General features: G+C 40.8%; 1 protein-coding gene across 4 annotated transcripts in view; it reads left to right on the forward strand.

The window, feature by feature from the left end:
• Positions 1 to 12,402, forward strand: part of LOC135233787 (myopalladin) — a 269,112-nt gene that overhangs the window by 115,189 nt on the left and 141,521 nt on the right. The gene's annotated exons all lie outside the window — the stretch shown is intronic.

Below are 12,402 nucleotides of genomic sequence, written 5' to 3' on the forward strand. Positions count from 1 at the left end.
GCGTGACGTCTCACGTAAAACAGATTGAATTTAAATCAGGACCAGCCGTGGTCTAAAACAATAGGAATACAATTTCAAGTACCAGTATCAGAGCCAAGAAAGAAGCACTTTCCTTTGTCATGAGAAATTTGGGCTCATCAAAATCAAGTGGCGTGTCGGCATTCCAGCTCCGAGAGGTGAGCAGGCTCCATAGTCCTCCAGAATCGGCGAGAAATGTAAGCCACACTTCACATATGATCCAAGTACACAGCGTGATGGACAGGTTCCTTTATTTAAACTGGAATTATATAATAAACGCAACTAGGCTCAGCACGTTTCCTGCATGGCTACAGAACTAGCCAGACTCAGCCTGTACCAGACTGACTACATCGGATTTACAGATCAAGTATTATCCGAACAACTCGCAAAATTGACCGGTATTTTTCAGAAACAATGGATATCACTCAAACAATGGATATCACTCAGTCAACACTAGAGCACAGCACTAGAGCAGCCACATAAGCATACGGACAGGTAGAGACGTGCTGCCGTCTTGCAATAGAAAGGCTGGGCAGCTAAATACATACGTAGCAATACAAATTGAACATATTGACACCTATTCAATCAATCTTCACTCTTACAAACCCATCCACACATATGTTTGGCCTGTCCATGTACTGTATGCTTATACACACAGGGCCAAGTGACTTGAAACTATTGAGGAAACATTGGGTAGCACTGATTTGGAATACAGCTTATTTAATTTCGGTGAGGCAAGATAGCCTATATTGTTTGTAGTACAGTAACTTGGCGTCATTTTGATATCAATACTTTTAATGGAAGGCCTAGATTATGCCAGTTTGAATGAATGAGTTATAGACAGTGTATGCCTTGTATGTGTGAGTAACTTTGCATTTCTGTATGTTGAAAATGTGTTTTTTATGAGATAAACATAATCAGGAGCAGTACCTATCATGCCTTACTCTGAGTTGCCCTAATCTGGGCACTTTACTGTCAAAATGATAGCATGTTGTAGGATAATTATGGGCTAGTGACATGATATGTAAAGTTTGTGTGCAAATGCAATATTTTAGAATTGAAACAGTAAATACGTATAGATACTGTACATCTATTGAAGGATTTACACCAAGCTTGGTAAGCTTAAACCTAAAAATTCAGTGTGGCCTTGCTACAGTGCCACATTATGGCCAATTGGGGTCATTTTTCTAACCGGAATAGTGGATGAATATAGCTGCCAAGTGTAGCTACTCTACAATAGACAGTTTTTGCTGTGCAAACACTTTTGGCGCAGAACAAAAAAAAAAAAATCTAAAAAGAATAATACGTATACAGTATCCGAAAACAGCGATTTCCAGGATCCAAGCAGCATTACAACAGTTTCCTAGCACAGAGACTCTACGAATGCAGGAACATGCAAATGGTCCAATTTTGGGAAAATTAGGGATCTTTCTGACTAAAGTGTTTTTAAATGAATTTGTGAATTTTAAGAAATCTGTATAGCGCGACCATGTGGTTGACAATGTGGTTGGAACATGTTTTACACATATGTTCCAACTGAGATGTTGGACCATGCCATCAACTTCTCTGAGTGATTTTTGATAAAATTTTCAGTATTTCTTTATATTTGGATCTTTATAGTGTCGCTATGTGGTTAGATTGGACTAAATCTTTATTGCTGGCATGTTAACCTCTTAGCGCATTGCCCCTAGTGGTGGGCACGCCCGCGTGCCTAGATTACTAAAGTCAAACATTCGGTGCTACTGCAACCAACGTGTGAGATGAAAACAGAAACGCGTTGTTTCAGTTTCATTAGTAGACGATACATGACAACTATGCCGAAAACGGAGTTTCGCAGCCCCACCATTGTCGCTCCGGTCGTTCATTTAACACGCACCCCCTCCCTGCAGTCTCATCTAAAAAACACCCCCCACCCTTGACATAATGGACAATATTGTCTATCCTGGCATTAATAAAAATATTCTTTCACCACTAAAAAATCGTATTCCGTCATAGCAGCAAGATAAACCCGACAATAGCACTAAGATATGCCTATACAGCAGTGAAAACGCTGCTCACTGAATAACGAAATAAACGAGAAAAAGTTTTTAAAAATGATACCATGTCATTCTACAGTCAATATCTGGGACTAAATATTGAATAAATATAAACCTTACTGTTGGTTTTACGTGTAGAGATGTCCCTTTTGAGACTGCGTGGTCATATATTGTCTTGGACAATCCGTTTGGGAAATATAGGCGCATCTGTGACGCCTGGGTATCTTCCAAAATAGCTGTGCGTAACACCACACCTGTTGTTTACGGCGTCGTCGTCCTTTTTAGTACAGTCTGACTTGATTTACAATTCATTTATTCGGTAGGCGAGAGTATAAGCTTTCTAACGATGTATAACATGTCTAATTCTGCTTTTGGAATAGCGTTTTATAGGTCAGCGTAACAGAAAATATTCTTAGCATAGCATTCACTTACGCAATCACTCTGTTAGCAGACAAATACGATGCACCTAACGAAACGTGTTCAAGGATATTTCGTAATTTCTTGGAAAATACTATTATTATTGAGGACTTCTGAACATAGCTAAACCATATGTTTGCTGATAGACCTAGCTGACATCGTTTTCTGGAGCAAAACAGAAGCGAATAGAACAATATCATTGATACCGTCTCTGTCTCTATCTACTGAACATAGAGGAGATTTCATCATTGCTATGTAAGTATTACCGTTCAAAATATTTCGGTTATATACGTTATTTTTGAAATTGAGTATCTTTAAATAGGTTAGTGGTGTTATATAATGTAAATATTTTATACTGTAATGTAAGCGTTAGACGGAAGTGTAATAGTTTTTGTGAAGCATGCAACAGTGATGACGTCATAGCTGGAACATTGCCAAAACGTGGTGGACGGGTGAAAATTGTTTTCATGTTGTCTCATCCCCATACAAGAAAACATACGAGAGTACAGAGTATAGAAATACACACGAGTTAATTATTACACATTTAGGTACTGTACCGCATTGTGTGACAATGTTTTTGCATCATTAATCTGATAGCAATGTTTCATCTTAAACCCTCATAAGGGGCTCATTTATATGCTTTATAATGGACAAAAAGCATTTTATTCAATTTTGGAGAGATTTTGGATATGTTTCTGGACACCTAGCTATTTTAGACCACCGTACTGACTGAAAGCTTGTAATTCCCATTTGAAAATTATGCAACAGTGATTTTCTTGAGTCAAAACAGTTGATTTGTAGTGAAATACATGGATATGTTATGATTTACAGCAATGCATAATTTAGACATTTTGGATAGATTTGGAGATGCTGGGTACACTGCTTAGTTTTTGCTTCATACATCTATAGTAGTTCTACATATCCACCCTTAGATTTTATGAACTTGTGGTCAAGACGTTTTTGACCTAGCACATGTATAGTTTAACCTCCTGCATATATTCAATCTCGCAGTATTTCATTGCAAACTTAAAAAGTGCAAATTTATTTTGGATTTTTTGTCAAAACAATTGCATTTGTGGCACTTTATTTCTTCCAAAATTATGAATATAAACTAATCTGTGTTAGTATTGTAAATTGTACAAATGTCTTGCTTCATTTAAGCCATTTTTCAAGTCTCTGTGGTGTTCACGTCTGGAGTTATAAAGCTTTAAATAGGGTACCCCCTAAATGGGCAAGGATTGGCAAAATTTGGCTTGTGCCTTAAGAGGTTAATGTAACTATCAATATACGCTACATGGCCAAAGGTATGTGGACACCCAAACATCACACCCATATGTGCTTGTTGAACATCTCATTGCAAAACCATGAGTATTAATATAGACTTGGTCCTCCCTTCGCTGCTATTACAGCCTCCCCTCTTCTGGGAAGGCTTTCCACAAGATTTTAAAACATGGCTGTTGGGATTCGCTTCCATTCAGCCACAAGAGCATTAGTGATGTTGGGCACTGATGTTAGGCATAAGGCCTGGCTCGCAATCGGCATTTCAATTCATCCCAAAAGTGTTTGACGGGGTAGAGAGCAGGGCTCTGTGCAAGCCAGTCAAGTTCTTCCCCACCAAACTAATTTCTTTATGGACCTTGCTTTGTGCACAGAGGCATTTCAGTTTAATTTTAAATTGTTTTGTTTGTATAGCACTTTTTTACAGAGAACTGTCACAAAGATGCTTTATAGAGTAGCAAGGTAATAGACATAGAAAAAAGAACAAACAGCATACACCAGTCCTGAACCGCCAATTAGCAAGTACATGAGGTAAAAAAAATAAATAATAATCTTCTAGTGTGGACCTCAAACGGAGGTGAGAAGAAACTCCCCAATGAGAAGAAATCTTGAGAGGAACCCAACTATATAGAGGAGCCCATCCTCCACTGGCCAGCCTGGTGTAAAGTAGCAGTAGAATGAAATGTAGCAGAAATGCTACAAGGGATCTATCACAGCAAATAAAATGGGTTAAGCAGGTTACCGTTTAGGTTATAGCTAACAAGAATAATAGAAGACCAAATGGTATAGTTCAGTATAGTGCAGTTTAGAGGAGCCAGGTGATAGATCTGGAGCTCCAGGCTACATCAGGGCATGGGCAAGGGAGAAACACGGCTGAAGCAGTCCATGACCATGGAGCGAGGGACAGGGCTGGAGCGATCCCGTGGGCTCAGGGTGAAGTAAGTGCCAGGATCCCCATGGAAAGCTAAACAGAGAAAAAGAAACAGAGAAGATAAGGTTAGGCACAATAAAGATTGTCAATATGCAGAGTAAATGTGTCTATTTAATGCCAATATTACGCTAAGCTAAGCTACCAAGTGTATCAGCTCTGTAGCAGCCAGCTTGACACTTGACGCTAAGCTCCCTACCCAGTCCAGACATCCACATTTAATTTCATAGACTCCATGATTATTCAAGACCATTGACCAGGATATAGGACTAACTATAGGACTGACTAAAGAGGTAAGTTTTAGACCTACGCTTAAGGACAGAAGCCCGCACAGTGTCTGAAGCCCGCACATACATAGGAAGATTGTTCTATAAGACAGGAGCTCTATAAGAGCATTGTAATTTTAGATATACATGGTTATATTTTAGATATACCGGTTAAGTTTCACATAACCAGTATCTTGTGAATTAAATTATCTTGGAGGAGTGTGAGGAATAATTAACTCACTAAGTCAGGGGCTAAAACGTTTAAAGCTTTATATGTTATAGCATTGTCATGATGAAATAGGAAAGGGTCTTCTCCCAAACTTTTGCCACAATGTTGGAAGTGTACAATTCTCTAGAATGACATTTTATGCTGTAGATTTTAAATTTCCATTCACTGTAACAAATAGAACATCCAGATATTGAAGTGTGATTCATTACTCCAGAGAAAATGTTTCCACTCCTCCAAATTCTAATGGCAGTGTGCATTAGACCACTCCTGCCAACACTTGGCATTGCACTGTGATGGTGATCTTAGGCTTATGTATGGCAGCTCAGCCATAGAAACCCATTTCATGAAACTCTTGAAGAACTTTTCTTGTGCTGATGTTGTTTGGAAGAGGTAATTTGGAACTCTGTAGTGACTGTTGCAACCAAGCTATGTAAATGAGCTTGAGAACACAAGACTGTGATGTTAATGTAATGTATATAGGATTTCTGAGCAGGGGCAAAAGTCACAATGGGTAGATTACCGAGGGTTGATTTTTCAGGTAGTGCCTTTAGGTTATTTACTCAGCACTGGAATGTCTAATTGGGAATTTCTACATTGTTTGTATGGTAAGAGGTTGTATTTTTTAAAAAAAATTTTTATTTTTTAGAGAAACTTTTTGCATTTGAAATTATATTTATTTGCATAGAAATGCTCATTTTCAAGTGCTCCTGAAAAAGCTTTCAGCTTAATGGAAATCAGGTAACGAAAAAAATGTTTTCCTAACCTATACATAAGCAGATTGATTGCTTATGGCTCAGAGAGGCAATGTGAATACCACCACTGTAGTATTAACAGTTGTTTCACTTATTGAGGACAGTTATTGCATTCTAAAACACTGTGATCATCAATGCGTAGTGTCAGTTTCAGCCCTCTTTTTGGGAAGGGGACTGCCTTGCTGTTTCTTTTATTATTTAATCTCTGTTCAGACCATGTCATTTTTAGATGCCGGCGTCTAATTTCATGACCATTGGGCTATAAGAGGGTTAATCTGTTATGCGTATGCGGATGATTGAAAAAGAACTTTAGGTGAAATTGCACTGAGCACAGGAACCACACTTGTAATTTCCATCTTGTATCTTTCCAACAAGGTACCTGTGGGAGCAAATCTGCCCTGACCAACCTGTCTTTTAAATTTTGTTGTCTCTTAACTCCTTGAACTCGCTTGATGGAAGTTGGTGTCATAAATCACTACCATTCATTGTTAACAAATATCTCTGTTATTTCCAAAGCTTACTCAGTTTTCTTTTTTTTATCAATGAGGGGAAGGTCTGAACTTTGAGTGACGTGTATCTGGAGCCATTCCGGTGCGATCTAGGTGCTTAGTCATGTCAACAAAACACTCAAAATTCATGTCAGCTGAGTAAAGAAAAGCGTCACTTGCTGACATACTATACTCATTCATGGCACAGAAACTTGTGAAAAAGTCTTTTTTTGCAGTTTTAATTTGTTTTGAAATTGCACCAAAGAGGTGTGTAACAGCCAATAATGTAATAATTACCGTTAATGTAATAACTGCCAATAATGTAATAATTACCGTTAATGTAATAACTGCCAATAACGTAATAATTTTTCCGTTCTTAATGTAATAAAAGTCGATATCGTAATAACTGACCAATAATGTAATAATAGGAGCCGATAATGTAATAATATACTTTAGTATCACTATGTATAAGTTTTATTTATTATCAAGTGTCAGACTTCCATAACACTTAGGCCTACCCTTACTGTTGCTTCTTTCAAATAGCTGCTCAAAAACCAGGCCAATCCTGACCCCTGAATCTTAGTCCTAACTCTGAGAAAACACACATACACAAACCTTCTCTCTCTCTAGGAATTAATTATTTGTGTAACTTGATGGTTAGACTTATCTCCAGCCCTGCCTTATACTCCTTTGCCATTTGAGTACCAAATTAAGTGGGAGCACACATGTTTGCAAACACAGACAATTACTCTTATGTTGTATAATATGAAATCTATACCTCTTTGAAGATGCTGTGTTCTCAAATAAAAAAGACCTTCTTTCCATGAAAAATATAATCTTTAATCAAGTGTATTTAAATAACTTCTTCAACCACACTGGCACTATTATCCCTTATGCTCAACTTTCAACCTCTTAATGCAAAATTCTAACCTGTAAAATATAGTACATAACATGACATACAAAGATAACTTTGGTATCACATCTTTCAGTTTTCATAATAATGAAGGATGGTTTACCGTCCCTTTTTTAAAGAACTAAACATTCTCTTGATACACATTACATTTACAGTATCTATACCAATTGGTCCCAGCATCATGTTTTGTCTGAGAAAACAATACGTTTCATTTTTTCAACAGAACTATTTTGTTAAATATTTTTTGCCCAAACTAATATAAAAGTAGTACTGATAATTCTTTTAACAACATGTATTTTGCACTCCAAATTAGGAAGTATCGATAAGAGTATTGATAAGTATTGGTATTGATAAGCAGTATCAATAGTGGTATTGGTATTGATAAAATCCTAACCATGCCCATCCCTAGTTGTAGAAACTAACTAACTCACTAACAGGTGCAGTTTTCCCATGACATGGCTTGCCATTGTGCCCCTTTCTCTCTTGTTTTAAGCACTTCTTTCATGGTGACTTGACTTGTGACTTGCTTGACCTGAGCAATGACTTGACTTGTCTTGCTTGATGTTTACTAGTGACTCGACATGACTTGCTTGAGTCTGAACACAGTGACATGGGACTTGCTTGAGACTTGAAGGTTAAGACTTGAGACTTGCTTGTGACTTGTACAAGTGTGACTTACTCCCACCTCTGCCTCATTGTCAGGTGAAAAGAAGCAGTTGGCGACTCTACATGTATCAGAGGCATGTGGTAGTCTACACCCTCCCCAGACGAACAGAGGATAGCGCATCGACCAGGACCGTGATACACACAGAGAATTGGTATAACGACTAAAATAGGAGAAAATGGCAAAAACAAAAAAGAATGAACTATAGATATCATTTGCTTCGGTTTTAGACTCTTTGTTGAGCTTGTCATGACTGTATTCAAATAGCCAGGGATGTCAATAGGGCAAGGATTCTGATTTGGTAATACATTTTCATGTAACCTTTCAGGAGTCAGGTTTGGTATATATACATAGAGAGAGAGAGTGCTGAATAGCTATAATAGTGTGGTTGAAACAGTTTGCTTGAAAAAGTTATTTAAATACATTTAATTAAAGATGACATTTTTCATGAAAAGAAATGGTGGTCTTTGTATTCGTAATAACTTATTACATTATATGCAAAAAGTTATTACGTTATTGGTTCAGAAAATGTATTACATTAATGGTCAGTTATTACATTATTGACTTTTATTACATTAAGAACGGAAAAATTATTACGTTATGGCAGTTATTACATTAACGGTAGTTATTACATTATTGGCTGCTACAAGGTGTTTCAAGAGCCACATGGAAGCTAAAAAAGTACTTGAAGCTATTCTTGCATCCAGTGACAAGGATTCCAGTTCTGCAAAAGAGAGCGCACTTTTGGGATGACAGTTTTTTCTTTGGCATGAATACAGTTGAAGATGATATCGGGTGAGTTTGTTTATTCTTCAGATCAGTCATTTTGCTGAGAAACTGCTAAACTGTTTTTGTTATTGATAGTATTTGCGTTTCTCTGCATGTGAAAATATGCAGCTATAAAACAATGACGTACACATGTAAACTGCATCTTGCCATTACTACCGTACTGTAACAACCTTTCTTGTGTAGACAGAAGCAGTTTCTCACTATGAAATGAGCATTTTCTGCCTATCTGAACAATGGAATGGCATGTGTGACTGACACCTTTTCTTCGTCAGGGAACTGCTAACAAAACATCAATCCACTGCTTACCGCAAAAGCAGTGCCTTCAACCTCCTCTGCCCCCCTGTAATACAGACACTTCCTGAGAGTCACAGCCAAGGGGAAAAGGTGTGTGTGTGTGCGTGTGTGTGTGTGTGTGCGCATGTGGTGTAAATATGTAAATAATAATAATTGATTTTATGTTTCATTTCTCCCTAGGAAAGCAAAGTATATACCGCTCGTTGCAATCAGGAGCTCCTCATAGAAAGAATCCCAGTGAAACGTTACATATTTCTGTATTATTTTCATGGAGAAGTTAACTTTTTTATTTTTTTTGCTAAAATGTAATATTTTTGTTTTCTGTGTAGTTTATTATGGAACATATCAGAGGACTAAAGTAGGCAGTATACTTCGTAAGAAGTAGAACTTTTTGAGCAAAACTAAGCAATGAGAACAACTGAAGAACAAAAAGACGCGGTGTTGTGTGTTCGTACGGTGCAGTGTGCGACGGCCTCCAGGGAGAACTTTTGGAAAACTTCTTTCTTGTTCTCCGACCTCCCCCTCGCAGCTATTGGTCCAAATATCACATGGTTGGTTATGTCACGGTTGAGAGTTCAGAGGGCAGACTTCACATGCTAATGTACGGAGAGTCAACACCAATCTCTCTTCTGTAGAGATGGGAATTCTGTGAGTTCCCGCATATTTGATGAATGGTGCTACTCGTTTCAGCAAGTAATCAAAATGCCTAGTACACATTCGGAAATAAGAGAAAGTGGACCCCCTCGTCTATATTCCGCATTTTTTCCTTCTTTTGCATAGCTAGATAAACTGAAGCCACTTTAAACACTTTAAACTTTTTGTTTTGTGTTGTGATCTCACGTAGCCCTTCTCTTTATACATCCATGGCGTAGTCGCGAGACGGAGGTCTGGGCGAGATTCCGGCCCCGGTTAATAGCTGCCTCGTAATTATTCATAATTATTCACGCCTCAGCGGCGTGGAGTGACTTTAAACAGTGCGGTGTTCTCACTGAGTATACCGACAACAGTATTTGTGGACATGTTCGCCGTGGTTCTTAATCCTGAAGTTCTGTCTTCTTACTGAGTATACTGCCAGCTTAAGAGGAAAGTTCGGAACCAAAGAAAGAGCATTTATCCCCCCCACCAGCCCCCCACCTCCTCGTCCTCCCGCCATCAGAAAAAAAGAGTGCTGCTTCACCGTTCCCCAGAAGAGCAACCACCCCAACCTCCCCACATCCAGCACAGAACCATTTACACCTTTACCTGCAAGGTCATTCACTCCCAATCCCACAGCTAAGAGGGAGATAGTGACTCTGAACCAGTAATGCACAACTTTATTCGTACACACATCCTAGGTTCCCAATTGGGTACAGCATTTATGTGCAGTATTATGTAAATGTCCCAGCCTTTTCTGTCCAGAGATGTGCTTGCAACCCTCTGCAATAATACAACATACAAACATGCCCAAGTGCAAAATACAAAGGAAAAAAAATACTTTGGTGCCTGTTACCTTGCAGGACCTATTGAATTTTTGTGGCATTGTTATTTATGGGTATAAAATCTCCCATGGTCCAGGATTACTGGAGGACAGATAATGTTTGGCAGATTCCTTTCACAAGGAAAATCATGTCAAGGGACAGATTTTAAGCCCTTAGCTGGAGCCTGCACCTAAGTGACCCAAACACTGACAAAATAAATGACCGCAACATGAGAACTCTCATATATGACAGGCTCACCAGGATCAGGCCTATGATTGACAGTATGAAAACCTCATGCAAGGCTGTGGTGTGGGGATGGCTGGTTTAAGCAGCCACACCTGCCCTGGGTCGAGCTAATTAGACCTGGCCAATTGGATAATTGGTGAAGAATTAGATAATTGGCCAGGCTAATTGGACCCAGGAACAGGAGTGGCTGCACCTGTGCGTAGTGAGGTAATCACTGCGCACAGGTTAAATCTGCCATCCCCACCCACACCAGGCAGCTCTCTGTCATGACAGGGTTTTTACATCTGCTCATTTGGCTATACCATCTTGCCAAACCCTCGTGGAATAAATGTGGACTGTTTTAACATCTTCTCCCTGTGTCTCTGTGCTGGAGGGCCCCAAGGAAAGCCACTTCGGTGGCCTGTGGCAGGCGTGTTTGCCACAGTGGCGCCCAACGTGGGGCTCCTCCGGCACAGCAAAGAGGCACAGGAGGGCCAGCCAGGAAGCACACTGGAGGAGGGGCGGCTGAGGTGTTCCCGACAGGGCTTCGGGCGGATCCTCCGGGCCAAAAATGGGGAGCGGAAGATGACCAGGGAGGGGAAGGAGGCAATCCTCAGCTGGGATGCTGAGGAGATGCACCTGGCCGAGGAGGCAGGTCAGCGACGGGCGGTGCACGAGAGGTGGTCGCGCCGTGAGCTGGACTTGGCCGGGAAGGCGGGTCAGCCACGGGCGGCGCACGAGCGGTGGCCGCGCCGTTTTGCTTCCTTTCTCGTCCGTTTGGTCGTTTTTAGTTCTTTGTTTTGGCCTGGTTGGTTTGCCCGGAGCCCATGAGGGGATAAGCCTGCAGCCGCCCGCCAGCAGAGCCGACTGGCGGCCACCACAGCCACGAGGGTTCCTGATCCCCAGCACCACAAGGCCAGTCCACCAGCCCACCAGCCCAGCCACCCCACCACAGCCCCTGGAACAGCCCAAGCCGGTGACGCCCCCACCAGCCAGCAGAGCAGCCCAGGACTTCCCGTGCTCCAGGAGGGAGGAGGAAGAAGGGCTGCCTTGTCGTCCGAAGGAGGGTCATCGCATGTACTGGACTGTTCCGGGGCCACCCACCCTGACTTTTTTTTTTTTTAATTTTTGTAGCGTGTTTAGAGTTTTTATTTTTATTTGTCTTGCTTTGTTGGGAGTGCAGGGGTGGGGGGGGGGTAGGCTTCGGCCAGTGATTCTCCCAGGCCTCAGTTTGGCGTTGGGGGTATGTGGTGTGGGGATGGCTGGTTTAAGCAGCCACACCTGCCCTGGGTCGAGCTAATTAGACCTGGCCAATTGGATAATTGGTGAAGAATTAGATAATTGGCCAGGCTAATTGGACCCAGGAACAGGAGTGGCTGCACCTGTGCGTAGTGAGGTAATCACTGCGCACAGGTTAAATCTGCCATCCCCACCCACACCAGGCAGCTCTCTGTCATGACAGGGTTTTTACATCTGCTCATTTGGCTATACCATCTTGCCAAACCCTCGTGGAATAAATGTGGACTGTTTTAACATCATCTCCCTGTGTCTCTGTGCTGGAGGGCCCCAAGGAAAGCCACTTCGGTGGCCTGTGGCAGGCGTGTTTGCCACAAAGGCCTATTATTATCCCTGGCAACAACTTTCAATT

Source organism: Anguilla rostrata, chromosome 10 (assembly GCF_018555375.3).
Source record: "Anguilla rostrata isolate EN2019 chromosome 10, ASM1855537v3, whole genome shotgun sequence".
NCBI classification, from domain to species: domain Eukaryota; kingdom Metazoa; phylum Chordata; class Actinopteri; order Anguilliformes; family Anguillidae; genus Anguilla; species Anguilla rostrata.